This window comes from Saimiri boliviensis, chromosome 15 (genome assembly GCF_048565385.1).
Source record: "Saimiri boliviensis isolate mSaiBol1 chromosome 15, mSaiBol1.pri, whole genome shotgun sequence".
Taxonomy (NCBI): domain Eukaryota; kingdom Metazoa; phylum Chordata; class Mammalia; order Primates; family Cebidae; genus Saimiri; species Saimiri boliviensis.
In genome coordinates this window covers 45,289,472-45,314,058 of record NC_133463.1, presented here as the reverse complement: position 1 = coordinate 45,314,058, position 24,587 = coordinate 45,289,472, and positions in this window count along the sequence as shown.

Here is a 24,587-nt window from a genome sequence, read left to right as displayed (position 1 = left end):
CAGTGACTTCATCTTGGTATCTTGAGACTGACTGTAATGAGAGTATTTATACCATGGAAATTAGCAAATGCTACAAATCAAGGCTTCCTCCACCCCCATGAGAGCTAGTCATTATTGACATGCTACAAGAGTATGGCGGGCTGGGCCTGGTGGCTCACACCTGTAATCCCAGCACTTTGGGAGGCCAAAGTGGGTGGATCACCCGAGGTCAGGAGTTCACAACCAGCCTGGCCAACATGGTGAAACCCCGTCTCTCCTAAAAATATTAAAAATTAGCTGGGCATGGTGGCAGGTGCCTGCAATCCCAGCTGCTCGGGAGGCTAAGAGACTTGAACCCGGGAGGCGGAGGTTGCAATGAGCTAAGATCATGCTATTGCACTCCAGCCGGGGCAACAAGAGTGAAACGCCGTCTCAAAAAAAAAAAGAAAGAAAGAAAGAAAGAAAAGAAAGAAACAGTATGGTGTAGCTGATAAATGGTAGCAACTTCCATCATCTATTTTCTTCTTCTGTGAAATGTGAAGAATAATCGTGTCTATGTCACGGTATTTTTTAGAGAATTAAATGAGAGACTTTGTAAAACATGTACAATAGTACTCTTGGTACATATTGTATCTAATCAAATCTGAGATGCTACCAAATTGAAATTTTGGCATTCTTTTAGGTCATACTGCCAAGAAAGAAAAAACACTTAATTAAATCCTGTGTTCTTGCCACACTGATTATAAGACATATCTCAATTTCAGAGATGGTAAAATGTGAAAAAAGAAAGTCTGTCTGGAATGCATAAAGTAAGTAGCATACTTTCAACATGCTTCACTAATTGTATATTATCACTGTGAGTAGCTAAAATGTGTGTAGGTATAGTAAAAAAAATCATGTGTTTCTAGTTCTACAATTTTAATCACCAATATAATCAAAATTTCTATCCATAGAAATGCTCAGAAATCAGATCATTTGCATTAATAAATACTCAGCATACAAATAGGTGGGAAAGAAAAAATTGGAAATATGACTATTTTTTCAAAATAAAACCAGACACAAAATTCAGTGATTTGTGAATTTCAAACAGTTTTTAAAAAAACAACAACAATGAAGATTTAAACATATAAGAAGCATGGGTGGGACCACAACAATAACACCTGTAATCATAAACAAGTGAATGCAAAATTAGGAGTTCTCTAAACAACTTATCCACATCTTAGAAAAACGTGAACTTACATGAAGAGTGAGAGCAGTATCACCAAGTACCAGCTTGTTCGGGAGATCCCCACTCAGGCAGCACTGAAGATGTTGAGAGGCAGGTACCCAGACAGAATAACAGAGTGGAGCTATCCGGAGGAACCAACAGCCTGAGAGCTGAGAGGCTGACAGCGTGTCAGACTGAAGACCCCAAGCAGAGGCTCATGCACGTATTTATTTGCTCTTAGACAGGTGATTCTTATTAATACACAGGTTCTCTACATCTACTCATAACTGAAGAATTTACCACGTAGGCAGCTGTTACCCATCTACCACTAATTACAAACTAAAAGGTGTCTTCCACAGAGGAGCCATGGGGCAGGGTAAACTTAATGTTTCTCAGCAAAGTACTATGTGTGCTATTTGACTAATTATATGTATGTCCTAGAAAAAAAGACAGGGGACTGGTAAATAATGACAAAGGAAGGGAATTGGCTGCAGTGTAATTAGCTCAAGGCTGTGGGAATACATTTGTACCGTGTAAAGAAAAATTCCTGGAAACAAATGAGTCCAAGCTACCAAACTTGGAGAGAGAAGAGAAGCGACTATGTTTGTACAAAAGAACTTCAAAGGGGAACAGGGCTTATTTTCTTTCTACAGCATTGCAACTAAAAAAATAATAGGAGAGCCTACTATAATTAAATGAAGACTTTACAGCTATTACAGAGAACACAGAGTTTTAAGCAGGCTATAAAACACCGTAACTTTTCTGTGAAGAGGGAGGTATGGGACAAAATAAAAAACAAAACCAAATTCATAATGACTTTCAGAAAAACTTAACTCTCAATCCCTTGGGAGCAATCCCTAGTACCCTCTGGGGAAGAAGCCTAATGTTCTTCATAAAAAGATCCAGCTTTGGGACCAGGGCTCAGTCCACTGCTGCTGGGCTCGTTTGCCTAAATGCATACTTGCCAACTGACCACAGCTGAGGCACTCTGCTGCAAATAGTTTGCAAATCAGTTTCCATACCACAAGGAGTAGACACTCCCCAAGACCAGAGTAATGGATGTGGTATAAAATTTTGCAGGAGGAGATGTGTTTCTGGCACGTCATTTGGCTGTGAGCCTTGGGCAAAGCAGTCTGTAAACCTCAGAGTTTTTTGTTTGTTTGTTTGTTTCTTGAAACAGGATTTTGCTCTGTACCCACTGGAGTACACTGGAGTGCAGTGGCATGAACATGGTTTACTGCAGTCTTGACCTGCTAGGCTCAAATGTAATCCGACCGCTGAAGTCTCCTGAGTAGCTAGGGCTACAGATACATATCACCAAGGCTGGCTAATTTTTTTATTTTTTAGGGAGTTAGGGTCTCATCATGTTGCCCAGGCTGGTCTCAAATTCCTGTGTTTGAGTGAGCCTCCTATCTCAGCCTCCCAAAGTGCTGGGATCATAGCCACGAGCCACGTGCTGGGCCAAACTTCAGAGTTTTTGTCAGCAGTAAAGAATAGTGAGACTTACCTGTCAGGAGTCACAAGACTCCTGAAAAGATCAAGAGATGTGTTTTTAAATTATTTTAAAACTGTAAAAATGCTTTATAATAAGAAATGAATTACGATTACTACTACCATTACTACTCTTATTTGCCTTGCAAATAGTGTATCAGTCACCATATCACTGATGAACTTGGGACACGATTCTGCACAAAATGATAGTAAAGGGACAGTAAGATTGTTCTGGGAGGCCGAGGCAGGAGGATCGCTTGAGCCCCAACAGTTTGAGATCAGCCTGGGCAACACAGATAGATGCTGTCTCTGCAAAGAAAATCAAAAATTTTTTTGGCTGGTTGTGGTGGCTCACGCCTGTAATCCCAGCACTTTGGGAGGTCGAGCCAGGTAGATCACGAGGTCAAGAGATCGAAACCATCCTGGCCAACGTGGTGAAACCCCATCTCTACTAAAAATACAAAAATTAGCTGGGAGTTTCGGTGTGTGCCTGTAGTCCCAGCTACTCAGGAGGCCGAGGCAGGAGAATTGCTTGAACCTGGGAGGTGGAGGTTGCAGTCAGCCGAGATCGCGCCATTGCACTACAGCTTGGGCAACAGAGTGAGACTCTGCCTCAAAAAAATATTAAATTAGGTGGTGTAGTGGCATGTGCCTATGGTCCCAGCTCTTGGGAGGCTGAGGCAGGAATGTTGCTTGAGACCAGGAGTTTGAGGGTGCAGTGAGCTATGATCAAGCCACTACACTCTAGACTGAGCAACAGAGCAAGACCCTGACTCTTTAAAAAAAAATTTTTTTACGATATATTAATATGTCTTAAAAAAAGAAACAGGTGTTTCAAGACAGAAATAATGCTTCATTTTCTATTATAAAGTCTAAAGGAATTCCAGAAAAATCATGAGCTTTTAATTCAGGCAGAGAGGAATTTGAATGTGGACTTTACATTTCACTAGCTGTGTGATGATGGCCAGGTTACTTAAGCTCTCTGAGTTTGGGGAACCCTAACTTACAGGCTTATTGCAGGCATCCCATTGTGTAAATTGCATAGCTTAATGGATTCCAGGTCCTCCCTCTGCTCTGAGATACTTTATCATTTTTCCTTACATTTTTGTAGGGAGCTCTGGAAGAGCTCTCTGGGGTTATGGATGATGGTTTATGTAACCCTGTCCATCTCATGTTGTTTTCTTTTTCTTTCTTTCTTTGTGTTTTGTTTTGTTTTGTTTGTTTGTTTTGATTTTTTTTAAGACGGAGTCTCTGTCAGTCACCCAGGCTGGAGTGCTTTGGCCTCTCAAAGTGCTGGGATTACAGGCGTGAGCCATCGCACCCGGCCTCATTGTTGTTAACACATCTCAGCCCAAAGCAGTCAAGAGAAACAGTTTCTTTTCTGCTATTTGAGACTACCACATATAAGTTAGAGACGAGACAGAAAATCTGCACTGCAGTTGTTTTATGTCACTAGAGGCAAAAGTAAAGCTTCATTAACTGATAGTGGCATTTTCCCCACACTTTCTGTGTGTTAGGTACTGTGTAAAGTTTTGTTACGTTGTTATTGTTTCTCATGAGACGGGGGCTGTATTACTCACAGTGGTCTTGAACATGTGGGCTCAAGAAATCCTCCCGCTCAGCCTCCTGAATAACTGGGATTCCAGGCAGCACCAGCTCCGTATGAAGTCTTTTTTGTTTTTAAGACGGAGTCTTGCTCTGTCACCTAGGCTGGAGTGCAGTTGCTAGGATTATAGGCGTGCACCACCACACCCAGCTAATTTTTGAATTTTTAGTAGAGACAGGGTTTTAAACCATGTTGGCCAGGGTAGTCTCAAATTCCAGACCTCAGGTGATCCAGCTGTCTTGGCCTCCCAGAGTGCTGGGATCACAGGCATGAGCCACTAGGCTCAGCCCAGTATGAAGTCTTAAGTGGCTATTTTCATTTACTCTGTACATAACCCTGCAAAGAAATTATTAATGACCTGTATTCATTTCCTACTGCTGCTGTAACAAATCAGCACACAGTTGGTGACTGAAACCACGTCAGTGTATTCTCCTGAAGGCCTAGAGATCAGAAGTCTAGAGATCACGATATGGTATGGTCCTCCTGCAGGTTCAAGGAGAAGCTCTGTTGCCTGAACCAGCTTCTAGAGCATGTCACCTCCCTTGGCTTCTGGGCCCTGCATCACTCTGACCTGTGTGTCCATCATTGCATCTCCTGTCACTCTTCTGCCTCCCTGTTTGCTGTATTATAAGAATCCTTGTGATTGCTGAACCCTCCCAGGGTTCTGATCCAGGATAAGCTCCCCAACTTAAAATTCTTAATTCTTAATTATGTCTGCAAAGACCTTAATTAAAACTGCAAAATATCTTGCCATGCAAAATAACATATGTACAGTCTTTGGAAATCTTGTATGTTAAATAGGCACATGTGCTCCACAGAATGATGACCTGCTCTACTTCCTGAAGATGTCCATGGCTTTGGGAAGGGGGTTCAGGTCATCATTCTGTGGAGCACACGTGCCTATTTAACATATGAGGAATTGAGGCTTACACATGGTGCATGAGCACTCAGGTTGTGCACTTTGTAAATTAGAACCCAAGTTCTGGGTCTTGAGGCCAGATGGCAGCCTCTGTCCTTTGCTACATGAGCCTTGGGCCCAGAAACACACACTGCCAGTTTGTATGAACAGATGTGTTTTGTTTTGGGCATGGTTATTACACTGATGTTGGTGATCACATTGATAAATACGGATCAGACATAGATTTATTTTGTACTTTGTCTCAAGCTCCAGCAGCCATACTTATTACCTATTGTCAGACTGATCCCCTTCAAGACAAATTCAGTACCTACTTGGCATTACACCAGTTGTTACAGATAAACAAAGACTGGATTTTTTGTTTTGTTTTTGCTTTTTGAGACAAAGTCTTGCTCTGTAGCCCAGGCTGGAGTACAGTGGCACGATCTCAGCTCACTGCAACATCTGCCCCCTGGGTTCCGGTTCAAGCAATTCTCCTGCCTCAGCCTCCCAAGTAAGTGAGATTATAGGCACGTGCCACTATGCCCAGCTAATTTTTATATTTTTGGTAGATACAGGGTTTCACCATGTTGGCCAGACTGGTCTTGAACTCCTGACCTCGTGATCTGCCCGCCTTGGCCTCCCAAAGTGCTGGATTACAGGTGTAAGCCACTGCACCTGGTGCACAAAGACCCAATTCTTTATTCCTGAGGGTATTTCTAAGACAAACCAGTATAAAAATGCAAAAGTATATGTGCCAGAATAAAGCCCATAGGGGACTGCTGCCCCAACTGAGGACAATTAACACATGCATTAATTTGAAATTGTTTTGTGTGTCTTTTGCAATGGTGTCAATAACTTACTTCGGTAACTGTATCTTATTTTCTATTATTACTTCAGTGAAAATATTGATGGAGATTGATCTTGCTTTAATATTTAAAACTTGGCAATTAAGCCCACTTATAGGAATGTCAGCAACAATGACAAATTTTGCTCAAGCAAATAACTCTAATTTTTCTCACTAGAAATTGGTAGTAACATTTCACCAGCACTGGAGAAGAGAGGAACATGTGAACAAAGTTCAAACTGCACTTGCAAACTTGAAAATGGATGAAATACATGCAGACATGAATGAAAATATGTGCTTTGGCCTGCAACGCTAAAAGCACATGTCACCAGGTGCTGTTGCTTACACGAGTAATTCCAGCACTTCGGGAGGCCAAGGTGGGTGGATCACTGGAAGCCAGGAGGTCCAGATCAGCCTGGCCAACATGGTGAAACCCTGTCTCTACTAAAAATACAAGAATTAGCCAGGTGTGGTGACGGGTGCCTGTAATCCCAGCTACTTGGGAGGCTGAGGCAGGAGAATCAATTGAACCTAAGAGGTGGAGGTTGCAGTGAGCTGAGATCATGCCAGTCCACTCCAGCCTGGGCAACAGAGCCGGACTCTGTCTCAATAAATAAATAAATAGCTGAGTGTTGTGACTCATGCCTGTAATCCCAGCACTTTGGGAGGCCCTTTTGGGGAAAAAAAAAAAAAAGCAAGTGTCACTCAGGGAATCAACAGAACCTCATCACAGGGAGAGAAAGTAACCCCTTAGAAACCCTGCAGGTCCCTGTCAATGTCAGTGGGCTGCCCTGTTTTTGCTGTTAATGCCACCTTAGGAAGATTCAGTTCTGGAAAAATACCGTATCTCAGAGGAGGAAAGGGTCAGGGAAGGCCACGTGTGAAAAAGGGAAAGTACTCCATCTGTTGCGCAGTTCAAATACTGAGGCCATTGTTTGTTCATCGGGTTGATTCGAAGCTTCAGTCTCTCTCTGTGGCTTTCCTTCTCGAGTCCCTTCATGTTTATGTCTTGGAAAATAATGAATGTCCTGCTTTTAACTCCCACATGATGTTTCTGTTTATATGCATCCCACACTGCAATTCTATATTCATCATTCAATTAAGAAATTTATGTCTGGTACAATTTTTGCTTAGCTCTTCATATATTTCAGTAGATGAAATATATTATCTGCAGAAAAATAGAGAAGTAAGGTAACAAACAATTTTACTTTGGATGATTAACTTGCCTATCTTGCCAGATCTTAAATGTCCATCTTTCAATCCTTTCTCTATATGACTAGGATAAAGTGTTCCAAGAGTATTAGCTAATGGCCCTCTGGCTTCACTTAATTTCCTTTGAGAAGATTTATCTTTATTTGTGTCTGTACCAGCAACTGGGTAATGCACACACTGGTCTGTGAAGCACTCTTCACTCATGCATCATCGACATGATGAGTAATGAACAAAATGTTATTTTTCCTACATGCTTCACTACTGAAAATAAAATGTCTGTTAGACATTTCCTGAAGGTTTCTTTTACTGTCAAAAATGATTAAGTGATGGAAATTTGCTAATCAATACAAATTATATAGGAGACATTTTATAAAACATTTTTGCTGTTCTGTTTGTGGACATTCGGTCAGGAATGAGAGCTTTAAAATCTAAATATTGACCTAGTCCACTGAGCTGATTAAAGAATACATTGGACATTCGGGAGGAATCCACTGTGAGCTGATGCAGGGTGTGGGGGATTTGCCTGCTCCACAACAGAAGAAGAATCTTCAGTGTGACACTTAAAAAAAAAAAAAAATCAAGTCTTACTCGGTCACCGAGGCTAGAGTGCAGTGGCATGATCCTGGCTCACTGCAACCTCCACCTGTGGGCTCAAGCAATTCTCCTACCTCGGCCTTCTGAGCAGCTGGGACTACATGCATGCACCACCACATCCAGCTAAATTTTTGTATTTTGTAGAGACAGGGTTTTGCCATGTTGCCCAGGCTTGTCTGGAACTCCTGGGCTCAAGCAATCCTCTCGCTTCAACTGCCCAAAGTACTAGGATTACAGGCATGAGACATTCTGCCTGGCCTAGTGTCTCTATTTTCCTTATTAAATTTCCTTATTAATGTCCCTCTATATAAATTCATGATTTTATATAGCTTCACAGGCAATATAACTTATATAGTTTTCTCATCTATAAAACAAGGAAAATAGTGGCTGGGCCCACTGGCTCAAGCCTGTAATCCCAGCACTTTGGGAGGCCAAGGCGGGCAGATCACGAGGTCAAGAGATCGAGACCATCCTGGTCAACATGGTGAAAACCCGTCTCTACTAAAAATACAAAAATTTGGCTGGGCATGGTGGCGCATGCCTGTAATCCCAGCTACTCAGGAGGCTGAGGCAGGAGAATTGCCTGAACCCAGGAGGCGGAGGTTGCAGTGAGCTGAGATTGCGCCATTGCACTCCAGCCTGGGTAACAAGAGCGAAACTCCGTCTCAAAAAATAAATAAATAAATAAATAAATATTCTCACTTATCAGTAATATACCTATCACCCCTAGACATAGAGTTTTTTTCCACAGGTTTTAACAAGGAACAAAGATGTTTCTGATGTGCTTTTCATGGCTACAGTTTCTATGCCTCAAGGCTTAATACAGTCGAGAAAAATCTTTCCTTCTTTCTGTTCTCTCTCAAGGCTTCAAGCCTTCAAGCCTTTCAAATAAATCAATACTGAATTCATTGACTTAGGTATTCCAACAAAACAAAGAAACTTAATAGACTAGGCAAAGCATTAAAAACATTTGGAATACTTACCCTCTCCCCGCCCCTGCCTCCACTTTTTTATGGGAATAGCAAGAGTATTTCCATTGTAGAATTGCTATTACTTTGCTTGCAAATAAATGAAAAGCCATTGCTATGGTTTGATGAATGATTCGCAAATCGGGCAGTGTTTTGAGCCTCAGTAGGCTCAGAGACTCCAGCACAGCCACGTGGTGGAAGAACATTTATGGATAGAAAAAGGATAAAAGAACAAAAGGAAGAAGAGTGGAGGGAGTGAGTGGAGGGGAGGGGAGGGGAGGGGAGAAGAGGGAGGGAGGGAGGCAGGCAGGCAGGCAGCCCATTGCTATGGTTTGAATGGGTGCCCTCCAAAATTTAGTTGTTGCCAATGTGATAGTATTAAGAAATGGGACCTGTAAGAGGTGATTAGGCCATAAGAGCTGCTCCGTCTTTAATGGACTTAAGGTCCTTTAAACAGAGGCATGAATTCATGCAGCATTTGGCTAGCTTGCCCTTCTGCCTGCTATGTGAGGATATAGCTAGAAGGCCCTCACCAGATGAAATGCCTTGATTTTGGACTTTCCAGCCTCCAGAAATAAGAATAAATGTCTGTTCTTTATAAATTACCCTGTTATGGCAGCGCAAAATAGACTGTGACAGCTGTCAATCATCCCCTTCCCAAATTCATTTTAGAAATAACAAGTCAGCATTTCACCAACAGACACTAGGTTTTTAAAAAGAAGGTGATGGACCAGGTGCAGTGGCTCATGCCTGTAATTCTAGCACTTTGGGAGGCCGAAGTGGGCAGATCATGAGGTTAGGAGATCCAGACCATCCAAAAAATTAGCCGGGCATGGTGGCACATGCCTGTAGTCCCAGCTATCTGGGGGGCGGGGGGGCTGAGGCAGGAGAAATTGCTTGAACCCGGGAGGTGGAGGTTGCAGTGAGCCAAGATCACACCACTGCACTCCAGCGTAGGTGACAGAGTGAGACTGTATCTCAAAAGAAAAAAGAAGAAGAAGAAGGTGATGATAAAATGGTCATAAAGTGACCATGCTGGAACTCCACTGCTTCTTGCTGTGTTTGGATTGCACACTTTGCCTATTCTAATTCCACTGATTCTAGTTTGCACTTAGTGGACATTCAATAAACGGTTCATGACTGCCTAGATGGACAAATTGCCAGTAGACTATAAAATTCATTTAAAGACCTTTTCAACATAATTTTATATAACCTGCTTTCACTCTTAAGTTATGGATAGTTTTCATGCAATACATATGATCAAGTATACTACAAGTTAAATAATATCTGAGTAATTACAAATTTTAATGAGTTTTCCTGAATATGTGAAACAAACACTTTCACTTTTGCTATAAGCTTTTAAGCTGAAAAGCTTATAGCATTTCAGAAAGAAAAAACAGGACAAAATAAACATAGATCTAGGAGGCTGAGGCAGGAGTATTGCCTGAGCCCAGGAGGCGGAGGTTGCGGTGAGCCGAGACCGTGCCATTGCACTCCAACCTGGGTAACAAGAGCGAAACTCCGTCTCAAAAAGTAAATAAATAAAATTTAAAAAAAAAAAACAACATAGATCTATGGTATTATGTACTCAATAGCTTCTGGTGGCTAAATATTTTCTTTTGGCTTCTTGATCAATAAACAGCAGGAAGCTCTGGCTGTCTATTAGAATGCTTTCAGTAGCAAGACAGAAAGCCCAACTCAAACTATTTAATTATAACTAGAACTGGAAAGTTTAAAGGCAAAGACGACTTCAGAATGATTTGATTCAGTAGCTCTTTGACAGCAAAGAACCTAGTTAGGGAGACACTCAAAATGTCGCACTCCTTCCTCTGGTCATACTGTTATAATATACACAACCATATAACGATACAGTTTGTCTAGAGCTAAGCCTACCAATAGATGGTTTGATTTCCAACAAACCCTTAAAACCTCCTAGCCTCAAAAATCTCTATTCTAGGTTGGGTGCAGTGGCTCATGCCTGTAATCCCAGCACTTTGGGAGGCTGAGGCAGGCAAATCACAGATCACGAGGTCAAGAGACCTGGCCAACATGGTGAAACTCCATCTCTAATAAAATACAAAAAAGTAGCTGGGCATGGTGGCAAGCACTTGCAGTTCCAGCTACTCGGGAGGCTGAGGCAGGGGAATCACTTGAACCTGGGAGGGAGAGGTTGCAGTGAGCCAAGATTGTACCACTGCACTCCAGTCAGCCTGGCAACAGAGTAAGACTCCTTCTCAAAAAAACAAAACAAACAAAACCAAAACAACAACAAAAAAACTATTCTATTAACTGTTCTCCAGAATGATACTACCTTCACAAGAACAAATAATTTAGTATCCGAGTATTATTGCTACTGCCACTGCATAAGACATAGGGCAAATCATTGACCTCAATAATTTTCAGTTTCTCAATCTGTAAAATGAGGCTTACAAAATATGTTCCTTGACTGTATAAACAATATCTAACAAAATCCTACCACAAACATTTGACTGAATTAGAACCCTGAGGAGTGTTCCTTGTATGTCAGGAGCAAGCCCATCTGTTTACCTGTTTTCTGTAATTGCTTTTGCACTGCAATAGCAGAGTAGAGAAGCTACAACAGAGACTGTGTAGCTCAAAGCCCGAAGCATTTACTGTTTGGCAACCTTACAGAAAAAGTTTGCCAACTCTTGCCCTGAGACAGGAAGGCTTTCATACTAGAGTTGCAGCTTCACAAGGAGTCTTGTTTTTTGAATCATTGGCGACCACATATCTTGGGAAACTGGGAAAGTAACTTTGGAGCATTCATGTTTTTACCCAGAGAGTGTCTGCATCCCAGTAGAAACAGATGGCCAGATCATTTGAGGAGGGTTGACTTACAAAGGTCTGAATTCAGGAGAGCATGGAGATTACTACCTGAAGGAAGGTTTGGGAAGCAGTTACCAGGAACAGGGAGAAGAGAATCTTGTAGAGTTAGAGGGCCTGTGAAAAATGAGAAGTTCCAGTTGAGGGATACAGTCAATTCAAAGATACCTGGCAAGAAGGGTGGCAGGGCAATAAATACCCCAACTTTCCTCTCCTCTTTCTTCTTCTTTTTTTTTTTTTTTTTTTGAGATGGAGCTTTACTCTTGCCTAGGCTGGAGTGCAGTGGCATAATCTCATCTCACTGCAACTCTGCCTCCCAGGTTCAAGTGATTTTCCTGCCTCAGTCTCCCAAGTAGCTGGAATTGCAGGCATGTGTCACCACGCCCAGCTAATTTTTGTATTTTTAGTAGAGACAGGGTTTCACCATGTAGGCCAGGCTGGTCTTGAACTCCTGACCTCAGGTGATCCACCCACCTCAGCTTCCAAAATGCTGGGATTACAGGCATGAGCCACTGTGCCTGGCCCTCTTTCTTCTTTTTTCAGCCAGCTCTGCACTGGCTGAACCCAATCTGAATGACAGTGGACTTGTGGACTTGGCAACCGATCATTATTGTCCATACCATTCAGGCTCTTGGGCAGAGAGCAACACAGAGAAGGCTAGAAACTGGATATGGCAGGGCAAATAGAAGCTATCTGGCACAGAGAGCAACCTTGGAGGTATCACTGAGCAAAATGAAGAAATGTGACAGTAAAACTGATTGTCACTCAGGCTCCTCTTGAAGAGTTTCTCCATGGTAGTGAACACACCTACCATCCAGATCTTGGTTTCTAAGTACCATTGTCACATAAAAAGAACCAGTGCTCCTTGGAGAAATGTCTGTCTCTGGCTGTGACAGAGAAAATACAAGATAAGCCAGATATATCTTGTTTTGCCAGAGAGTAAGAAAGAGCTCTACAATTGAATGGTGCCCGGTGTAGTGGTGTATGCCTGTAGTTCCAACTACTCAGGAGAGGAGGATCACTGAGTCCATGAATTCCAAGCTATAGTGTGCTATGCCAGTCAGGTGACTGTGCTAAGTTTGGCATCCGTATGGTTACCTCTTGGGAGCAGAGGAACACCAGGTTACATAAGGAGGGGTGAACTGGCTCAGAATGGAAATAGACCAGATCAAATATTCATGCTGATTAGTAGTGGGAGGGTATCTGTGAATAACCACTTTATTCCAGGCTGGGTAACATAGCAAGACCCTGTGTCTAAAAGGAAAACAAAAAGATTTAAGGGTACATATCAAAAGGACGTAAGAGTCAGTTTGAAGGAACTCCCACTGGCCAAATCTGTGACAATTTGTACAATATTTAACTATTTGTAATAATAGTTACAGATTGAGGCCATATGCGGTGGCTCACACCTGTAATCCCAATACTTTGGGAGACCAAGGATCACGAGGTCAGGAGTTCGAGACCAGCCTGGCCAACATGGTGAAACCCCGTCTCTACTAAAAATACAAAAAATTAGCCAGACATGGTGGTGGGCGCCTGTAATACCAGCTACTTGGGAGGGTGAGGCAGGAAAATCACTTGAACCCGGGAGGCAGAGGTTGCAGTGAGCCGAGATCACGCCACTACACTCCAGCCTGGGCAATAGTCCAAGACTCCGTTTAAAAAAAAAAAAAAAAAAAAAAAAAAAAGGTACAGATTAAATCTCAGAGTAAAATAAGTGTATGTGAACACATAGTGATATAAATTTTAAAATGAGTGAATAAATGGGGGAAAAGTTCTACCTTATAGTAAAAGCTTATTAAGTAAAAGTATTAAGGCATATTACTACAAAGTACTAATTAACTATTAATTAGTGAACACAACAAACTCATTAATTAATTTCATAAGGGAGAAACTTGGTGAACACATTAACCAAATGGTAAATGTTATCACTGGGGCTCGGTATGGTGGCTCATGCCTGTAATCCTAGCACTTCTGGAGGCCAAGGCAGGCAGATCACTTGAGCCCAGAAGTTTGAGACCAGTCAAACATGGAGAAACCTCATCTCTGCAAAAAAATACAAAAATTAGCCAGGTGTGGTGGTGTGCACCTGTAGTCCCAGCTACTTGGGAGGCTGACACGGGAGGATCACCTGAACCCGGGGAGGTTGAGGCTGCAGCAAGACATGATTGTACCACTGCACTTCAGCCCGGGCAACAGAGTAAGACCCTGTCTCAAAAAAAAAAAAAAAAAAAGTTATCATCAATAATGAAGCACAAGTCCTGTGCCCCTGATGTAATGTAATAAGAGAAATATATCATTACTTCTATAGTATTCCTTGCAATAAAAAAGCATACCTCTTGAAGAAACATCAGACTAACCCAAACTAGGGGATAATTAAATGGTTAGAAGCCTGTACTCTTTAAAAATGACAGGTGTTTGTTTTGAGATGGAGTCTTGCTCTGTCACCCAGGCTGGAGTGCATTGTCGAGATCTTGGCTCACTGCAACCTCTGCTTCATGGGTTCAAGCGATTCTCCTGCCTCAGCCTCCGAAGTAGCTGGAACTACAGGTGTGCACCATGAGGACTGGCTAATTTTTGTAATTTTGGTAGAGACAGGGTTTTACCATGTTGGCCAGGCTGGTCTCGAACTCCTGACCTCAGGTGATACATCCGCCTTGGCCTCCCGAAGTGCTGGGATTACAGGCATGAGCCACCATACTTGGCCCAAAAATGACAGGTTAATAAAAAACAAAGTCTGAGAAACAGTAACTGATTGAAGGAAACTGAATGGATAACAGTCCCTGGGACGGTTCAGGGTCTGTAACAGCCCAAATTTAACACTGGTCAGGAAGCAGGTGGCGTTGAACTTTCACAGAGGCTCTGAAGGGAGGGGAAACAGTAGAAGTTTAGTCCGGGTATGGTGGCTCATGCCTGTAATCCCAGCACTTTGGGAGGCCGAGGCAGGCAGATCAGGAGTTCAGGAGTTTGAGACCAGCCTGACTAACATGGAGAAACCGTGTCTCCAGTAAAAAATACAAAATTAGCCAGGCATGGTGGCCCATACCTGTAATCCCAGCTACTTAGGAGGCTGAGGCAGGAGAATCGCTTGAACCCAGGAGGCAGAGGTTGTGGTGAGCTGAAATCGCGCCATTGCACTCCAGCCTGGGCAACAAAAGCAAAACTCTGTCTCAAAACAAACAAACAAACAAACAAACAAAAAAAAAAAAAACAAGCCGGGCGTGGTGGCTCACACCTGTAATTCCAACACTTTAGGAGGCCGAGGTAGGCAGATGACAAGGTCAGGAGTTCAAGACCAGCCTGACCAACATGGTGAAACCCTATGTCTTCTAAAAATACAAAAATTAGCCAGACGTGGTGGTGTGCGCCTGTAGTCCCAGCTACTCGGGAGGCTGAGGTAGAAGAATTGCTTGAACCTGGGAGGTAGAGGTTGCAGTGAGCCGAGACTGTGTGACTGCACTCTAGCCTGGGCGACAAGAGTGAGACTCTGCCTCAAAGAAAAAAAAACAGTAGAAGTTTAGTACTTCTTGGCCCCTCAGCCTCTTACTCTTCTTGGCACCACTTCTAAACCAGAGCAGCCCAGGCAACATAGTAAGACCTCCACCTCTAGAAAATGATAATTAAAGAAAATCTCTGTATTTTTTTGTAGAGATGGGGGTTTTGTCATATTGCATAGGCTGGTCTCAAACTCCTGGACTCAAGCAATTCTCCTGCCTCAGCCACCATGCCTGGCTGTACCTTCATCTTATTAAATATATCTCTGCTTCTCTTACATAGGTATATATTAATAAGTCCTAAGAAGTATCTTTTTTGGTCCAAAGGTATGAGTATTCTAAATTTTATTAGATATTGGAAATGTGCCTTCCAACATATCTCATTTTTTAATTCTTTTTTTTTTTTTTTTTTTTTTTTGAGACGGAGTTTCACTCTTGTTACCCAGGCTGGAGTGCAATGGCGCGATCTCGGCTCACCGCAACCTCCGCCTCCTGGGTTCAAGCAATTCTCCTGCCTCAGCCTCCTGAGTAGCTGGGATTACAGGCAAGCGCCACCATGCCCAGCTAATTTTTTGTATTTTTAGTAGAGACGGGGTTTCACCATGTTGACCAGGATGGTCTCGATCTCTAGACCTTGTGATCCACCTGCCTCGGCCTCCCAAAGTGCTGGGATTACAGGCTTGAGCCACCGCGCCCGGCCCTTCATTTTTTAATTCTTAAAGTTGAATTGGGAAAGATTGACTCTAGCCATCCTAATGAGGAGCTGTTCTCCTCATTAATCTCCTATGAGTCCCATTTTAGCTATTTTTGGTTATATTTATTTAATTTCTTTTTGCTCCATTATATTGCTTCATTTCCCCTTTGTTTTTCTTTTATCCATCTTTGATGACTCATCTTTATGCTCTTCGGCCAGAATCCGGGTCTGGAGGAGTGTGAACCATGGAGGGTTTACATTGTAAACATGAAATTGACTCTCAGCTGCTCATGCACCTGCTCCCTTGGCCTCCTATGAAAACAGATGTCCCTGCGCAGTTACAAGGCTCTTTCAGAAGAATTTCCTCTAAGGAGATTTTGCAACTCAAGGGTGAAGCCTCTTCAGGAAATAGTTTCATGATGAGGACAGCATATTTCATCTGCTTGAAAACCATTGCTTATTGACATATTATATTATCTATTATTTATATTATTATTATTTTTTTTGAGACAGAGTTTCACTCTTGTTGCCCAGGCCAGAGTACAATGGCACGATCTTAGCTCACCGCAACCTCCACCTCCTGGGTTCAAGCCATTTTCCTGCCTCAGCCTCCCGAGTAGCTGGGATTACAGGTGCTCGCCACCATGCCCAGCTAATTTTTGTATTTTTAGGAGAGACGGGTTTCACCATGTTGGTCAGGCTGGTCTCGAACTCCTGACCTCGTGATCCGCCCGCCTCCGCCTCCCAAAGTGCTGGAATTACAGGCATGAGCCGCTGTGCCCAGCCTATATTAAAATTTTTCTTGTCAAAAAATTCACAGACTCTAGTTGGATTTTAGGCAAAATGTCAATATCAGGCCACAAGACAGAGGGTGGTGATGGCATGGAGGAGGGAGTGTTCAGGGATTGTAATGACCCAGATTTGACACTGGTCAGGAAGCAGGTGGCACTGAACCTTCTCAGAGAACTGAAAGGAGGGGAACAGTAGAAGTTCAGCACCCATTCTTCTTGACACCACCTTATTTCTACCCTTACTCAAATGATTCTCCTCCTTGACTTGCAGAATCGCAGGATTCTCTTACATGCTAGTATTTCCAGCTCTCTTCCCTTACCTTGGAGGCCTGAGAGAAGCTGGCTACAGTGAAGATCATCCCTTAAACTGTATTTGATGGGCCCGTTGTTTTCATGCTGGGTGGTTCTTTCCATTTGACAGACTCTCCATTTAACTATTGAGTTTGGTCTAGAAGGACAGGTTTCAGGGAGGAGAGGCCCCCTCTCACTTTCTAATCATTAGCCATGGTTCCACTTTGGAAAGTTCCTGAGGTATAGAAACATGGCTAAGACTGCTCTGTAAAATTTTTTACTCATCTTCTTTTTTTGAGACGGAGTTTCGCTCTCATCGCACAGGCTGGAGTACAATGGTACTGAAGTAGGAGCGGCCGAGAGAAACAGACCTCTCGAACATGGAACGAGGAAGGAAGACATGTTTTTTATTATTATGGCCGGAGCCAGGTGACAATTTGTCTAAATGACTAAGCTCACCTAACAAAGAGAAATTCTGCCTTTATATAGACTTATACTCTAGATATTACACATGAAAGAATCTTAGGTTTATAGCCTTAGAAATTACGAGTGAAAGGGTCTTAGGTTTACAGCTTTAGAAATCACATATGAAAGGCTCTTGGGTTTACAGCTTTAGAAATCACTTATGAAAGGGTCTTGGTTGATGGAGGAGTCGGGTGGGGGTTTGATCTTGTTTAGGTAAAAACAATGCCTTCTGGAGAGATTCCCCCACACCATGCCTGCTATTTACAGGAAGGTGATTTAGGAGGCGCCAGTCTGCCAGGCTTTTCTTCTATTGAAATGTAGTGTGGAAGTCAAGGGGCAGGTGATCCCAGATGCCGGGGTCTCCTTCCTCACCACAATCTCAGTTCACCGCAATCTCTGCCTCCTGGTTTGTTTGGTTTTTTTTCTCAAGATGCAGTCTTACTCTGTTGCCCAGGCTGGAGTGCAGTGGCACGATCTTGGCCCACTGCAACATCCACCTCCTGGGTTCAAGTAATTCTCTTGCCTCAGCCTCCCGAGTCACTGGGATTATAGGCATGTGCCACCATGTCTGGCTAATTTTTGTATTTTTAGAAGAGACAGGGTTTCACCATATTGGCCAGGCTAATCTCAAACTCCTGGCCTTGTGATCTGCCCACCTCGGCCTCACAAAGTGCTGGGATTACAGGTGTGAGCCACCACATCCAGCCTACTCATCTCTTTTAAAAAAGTGTTACCTCCAAGGTAAGTAGAGTTTCCGAAAAAGAAAAAATTTAAACAAATTTTAGAATCTATGCTTTGCTGAAAATGTCCTTGATTTTTTTTTTAAGCTGGAGTTTTGCTCGTTTTCCAGTTAATTTTTGTATTTTCAGTAGAGATAGGGTTTCACAATCTTGGCCAGGCTGGTCTCGAACTCCTGACCTTGTGATCCACCCACCTCGGCCTCCCATAGTGCTGGGATTACAGGTGTGAGCCACCGCATCTGGTCTAAGCACAGTGTTCCAACTGATGTGCCCAAATGGGTTGCTCTGCTCTCAGTATTGAATTTCTCAGCGCTTGGATAATCAAATGGAGCTTGGACCAACCTGAGCTCCCAAGATGGCTATCGCTGGCTATAAGCAGAATCTTCAGTTTATCTAAATGTGCTATGCAATATGTGTCAAGATGTTAAAAAGTTTGTGAAGTTCTGCCTTTGAGAATCATCTTTCAGTACATTGTTTCTCCCTGATACGTATGGAAATACGCTGCAAAGTCCTTCTAACGTGTCCCAACAATGTCCTGGAAGTAGCTTGCCTTCTCAGCGGGAACTCAGGCAAGTAACCCTCAATAGTGCTGCATCACAACAGCTGCCCCAACAGCTCATTGCTCTGGAATCACTGTGCTATTGTTGGTACTATTAATATTTAAGCCAGAGGCTTGGTGTAGCTGCCTGCTGAAACACAGGCAGCCTCAAGCCATGTGGCTCAGACACCTGTCCTACTGTCAATGTGGCTAATGCTATTTATGGCAGCTCCTCTGCAGGCCTCAGTAGTCCTTCTCCTCAATGTCACAGTCTGTTAAGTTCTCCTCATTAAAAGGCCAGGCATGGTGGCTTACACCTGTAATCCCAGGACTTCGGGAAGCTGAGGCGGGTACAGGACTTGAAGTCAGGAGTTCGAGACCAGCCTGGCCAACCATATGGCAAAACTCCATCTCTACTAAAAATACAAAAAAAATGGCCGGGCGCGGTGGCTCACGCCTATAATCCCAGCATTTTGGGAGGCCGAGGCGGGTGGATCACGAGGTCAAGAGATCGAGACCATACTGGTCAACATGGTGAAACCCCGTCTCTACTAAAAATACAAAAATTAGCTGGGCATGGTGGTGCACGCCTGTAGTCCCAGCTACTCGGGAGGCTGAGGCAGGAGAATTGCCTGAACCCAGGAGGCGGAGGTTGCGGTGAGCCGAAATCGCGCCATTGCACTCCAGTCTGCGTAACAAGAGTGAAACTCAGTCTCAAAAAAAAAAAAAAAAAAATTAGCCGGTATGGTGGGGCATGCCTGTAATCCCAGCGACTCAGGAGGCTGAGATCACACCACTGCACTCCAGCCTGGGCAGTAGAGTGTGACTGTCTCAAAAAAATGAAATAAAAGAAAAGGGGCCAGTGCAGTGGCTCACGCCTGTAATCCCAACACTTTGGGAGGCCACGGTGGGTGGATCACGAGGTCAAGAGATCGAGACCATCCTGACCAACATAGTGAAACCCTGTCTCCACTAAAATACAAAAATTAGCTGGGTATGGTAGTGCGCGCCCGTACTCCCAGCTACTCGGGAGGCTGAGGCAGGAGAATTGCTTGAACACAGGAGGTGGAGGTTATAGTGAGCCAAAATCGCACCACTGTACTTCAGCCTAGCTCCTGGTGACAGAGTGAAACTCTGTCTCAAAAGAAAAAAGAAAAGAAAAGGAAAAGAAATTGTCAGCCGGGTGCAGTGGCTCATGCCTGTAATACCAGCAATTTGGGAGGCTGAGGCGGGCAGATCACAAGGCCAGGAGTTTGAATCCAGCCTGACCAACATGGTGAAACCTCGTCTCTACTAAAAATACCAAAATTAGCCGGGCGTGGTGCCACGTGCCTGTAATCCCAGCTACTCCGGAGGCTGAGACAGGAGAATCACTTGAATCTGGGAGGCGGAGTTTGCAGTGAGCTGAGAGCATGCTATTGCACTCCAGCCTGGGCAACAGAGCGAGATTCCATCTCAAAAAAAAAAAAAAAAAAAAAAAAAAAAAAAAAAAAAAAAAAAAAAAAACAAACAGAAAGAAAAAAAAAAGCAAGAAAGAAAGGAAAAGAAAAAGAAATTGTCCAGACTTGGCTTCTACGTTACAGACTATGAACAAAAAATTCCAAGCTCAAAACACGGAGTACAACTTCATATGGGAGCTCTGAGGATTGGCTGTCCATTCTTCTATCCAGTGGACGTGGATCAGCCTTCTTGTAAGACCCGATTCCCTGTTCATTTCCTTAGCAGTCACAGAAGTACCTAACTCTGTCTGCGGACTAATTATCTTTTGGCAAACTAGAATCACCTTAGAGCACATACTGGCCACTTGCTATATAGCAGCTTTGTATCACCCAACAAGTAAGAGAATCCATATCCCTTTAGGGCTATTTGAAGACCATGTAACTACATATAGAGTCCAATTAACAAAAGCGCAGTCTGTTACAACAAAAGTGAATTTATTCCCAAGCTAGCTTGGGGGAAGGGGCACAAAGCTTCCTGCCTTTAAATGTGCCACTTCACCTTTAGAGCCGAAAGTGTGCATTTTTATAAGGGAGGGGAGGAAATGAGCAAAGGCGGGGCTCCAGCCACTGCTTCCAGGTGGTTATCTACCAGGCAGTTGAGTTGGCACCTTCCTGAGCAGAAATAAGTTGTAAAAGTGGCCAAGTGGCTGCAACTTCTGAGGTGACCCCCTGGAGATGAGAGTTCCCTGGGGGCTTGCTTTGCTTTGCAAATTGATTGTCAGGAGAGAGCCCTGTTAGAGCCACAGTTAGATGAACTTGCCCTGGGGGCTTGCTTTACTTTGCAAATTGACTGTCAGGAGAGAGCCCTCTTGGAGCCACAGTTAGATAACTCACCCTTTAGGGAATGTCTGGTGAGGGGAGCTGAAAGGTTATATTTGCATTTCTAAAGGGCTAAGTAGGCTGCCGGGAACAGGGGGAAAAGGAAGGGAAGAGAAAGTAATAACATAATTAAATTATCTCGTAGGAAAATGGGGATACTTGGTTACGGAAACACAGTCCATTGGCTCTTTCTTAAAGTGTAAAATGTATCCCTAGACCAAACCAGATTGAAAGTAAGCTGGGCCCCATTAAATTGATAGACACAAGGCATATGAGGATGCTACACAAAAGGAGGTCCCTAACCCAGATCTAAAAGGTCAGGGAGGCTTTCCAGAGGAAGCAAAGTCTAAGGCAGGACCTGAAACACAAGTAGGCAAAGACAGATGTGGTAAAAGAGAACCAAGATGTAAGAGAGCGAGCACAGATTGTTAAAGGAACTGAGGACAGACTGTTCAGTGTGGCTGAAGCATCATGTAAGGTAGAGAGTAGTAAGAAATCAAGCAGGCAGGCAGGCAGGGGCCACATTATGCAGAAACAACCACGTTGCGGGTCTGAACTTTGTCCTTATGGCAATAGGAAGCTATCGGAAAGTTTCATATAAAGGTGATGACAGTCTGCGATGTGTCTTTTTGAAAAACTATTGTGGTTGCACTGCAATGATGGAGGGGACGATTGGAAAAGCCAAGAGTGGAAGTTGCAAGACTGCTTGAGAAGCTGTCCTAGTAGTCTAGGTGGGAAGCAACAGTAGACGGAGAGAAACCGTTCGATTGTCAAGCACACCATCTGGGCTGCCTTGGAATGCCTGCAGTCACAACCTCTCACTTGGTTTTCATATTCCCTGTTTGCACCAACATTTGTGTATTTATAAGGATCACTTAAAGTGGTTTTAAAAAAAAAAAACAGCACAATAGCTAAAGACTACACAAGTTATGGGCATAATTTTGTTTCCTGGGAGCTTTTTGGAAAATAGAAAGGATTCCACTTTCCCATTTTAATTTGGTTAATCTGGGGCTTACATTTACTCAAAAGCTACAACATGCTTAAAGTTCTGTATTATGACCAATTAGGAGCCAGCTTCCATTCCTTTCTCCCAGTCTTCCCACTCCTCATTATGCTCCGGCCACCATCACAGTTCAAGCTGCATCTTCTTTTTCTTCAAAAGACCGCTCATTGTGTCCCTTCCTTCAGGATTTCACCTTTCTAGCCATTTTCCACTCTAAAGCCAGAGTGAGCCTTCTAAATGTAAAATGACTGAGCTTTCTAAATGTAAAACGATTATGTTTCCCCATCATTCTGTAAATGTTGAAAACGAATCTTCATTGTCCTTGCAATAAAAAGCAGGTTTCTGCTTCTCCTTCTTCAGGCTGAACTTTCACTTGCTGTCCTCTTGCATTCTCTGCTAAAGCTTTTCCGAAACCTGTTCTCCCTCAGCATAACCATACCTCAACTCCATGATTCAAAAAAGCTACTCCCCCTACTTAAAATGTGGTATATTCCCCTCCTCTTTTGGATCTCTTATTCCTTCCCTCAGCTCTTGGCCTCTTTTTTTTTTTTTTTTTTTTTTTTTTTCCTTTTTTTGATCACTTGAGGTCAAGAGTTCAAGACCAGCCTAGCCAACGTAGTGAAACCCTGTCTCTATTAAAAATACAAAAATTAGCCAGGTGTGGTGGCAGAGGCCTATAGTCCCATCTACTTGGGAGGCTGAGGCAGAAAAATCACTTGAACCCAGGAAGCAGAGGTTGTGGTGAGAAATATTGTGTTACTGCACTCCAGCTTGGATGCAGAGTGAGACTCTGTCTCAAAAAAACCCAGCCTGGGCAACATAGCAAGACCCCATCTCCACAAAAAAAAAAAAAAAGTAATTGGGAGAGATCATTCCCCTGTCATTTTTTTCCCTCAACTTTGATTCTGCCCGGAAGATGAGGGGGGCTCTTCTTTGTGAATCAGGAAGAATATCTGAGCTAGCATGATTTAGCTTTTTCCTTTTTTCAGATGACTATAAGATGGTTGTGGTTTATGCATTCATCTCGCACTTTCCTCTGGTAGGCATGTAGACTTCAGGCTTAGCTTGCCTCCTATAAGGTCCATTCCTCTAGCCCCACAACTGGGGCTCAAAGCATATCAATGCACTCAAAAGAGTGCATCTGGGTAAATGAGTATGCAGAATCTCCCCTAGATAAGTCATCCCATGATCTAGACTTGGAATAGACCAGATTATGGCCAAATATTCAAGCTATTATCTTCAATTTAGTTTTACAATGATGATTTTGTCTCTGACAGATTTTGATGTCTTCTTTATTGATTTGAAACTCAGGAAGTAGAAAAAGACTATTTTGAACAGCACTGTCCAAACTCCCACAAGACTTCAAATGAAAAATCAGACATTCTAGTAATAAATGGGACTTGATATTTTTGAGCCCTCCATGTGACTCAAATATAAGTTTCATTTTTAAACATGACAATAATTATATGTCTGTTTTTTTTTCTTAGCAAGTACATGTTTTATTTTATAACACTGCTTTAGTTATACATATGTACTCACATACAGGGCTGCAATAGAAATTGCAATTCTTACTAAAGGTCACAGTCACAAAAGTTTGAAAACCACTTATTTAGTACACATTACACTCTCAGTAAATGTGTGTTAAATTGGACTGTTACTTCTTTCTCTTCTTTCTATATTACCAGTAATGGGAAAGATCAGTGCTTATTTGCATTTATACACCATTTAGGAATAAAATTCATTTATCTTAAAAGTATTATGCTAACCATGCATTTGCATTTTAAGCTCTTTATTTTGAGTTGTGAAGATAATTATTTCCCATTATTTTAGAGAAACTTAGGTTTTCACAAGTGATTGATATGTCTGTTTCTGAACTACTGGACTTGAAAATTTACACATGGATGAGTTCCATAATTTCACATGCTTAATTGCTTATTAAGATGGTTACCTTGGCAACTGCTACATCAAATGATAGCTTTTGGCTAGGCACGATGGCTCACACCTCCCAAAGTAAACCCAGCACTTTGGGAGGCTGAGGCAGGTGGATCACTTGAGGTCAGGAGTTTGAGACCTGCCTGGCCAACATGGGGAAACCCCATCTCTACTAAGAATACAAAAATTAGCCAGGCATGGTGGTGTGCACCTGTAGTTCCAGCTACTCAGGAGGCTGAGACAGGAGAATTTCTTGAACCTGGGTGGCGGAGGTTGCAGTGAGCCAAGATTGTGCCACTGCACTCCAGCAGCCTGGGTGATAGAGCAAGACTCTGTCTCAAAAAAAAAAAAAAAAAAAAAAAAAGCCGGGCACGGTGGCTCACGCCTGTAATCCCAGCACTTTGGGAGGCCGAGGCGGGTGGATCACAAGGTCGAGAGATCGAGACCATCCTGGTCAACATGGTGAAACCCCGTCTCTACTAAAAATACAAAAAATTAGCTGGGCATGGTGGCACTTGCCTATAATCCCAGCTACTCAGGAGGCTGAGGCAGGAGAATTGCCTGAACCCAGGAGGCGGAGGTTGCGGTGAGCCGAGATCGCGCCATTGCACTCCAGCCTGGGTAACAAGAGTGAAACTCCGTCTCAAAAAAACAAACAAACAAAAAGCAACTCAATAG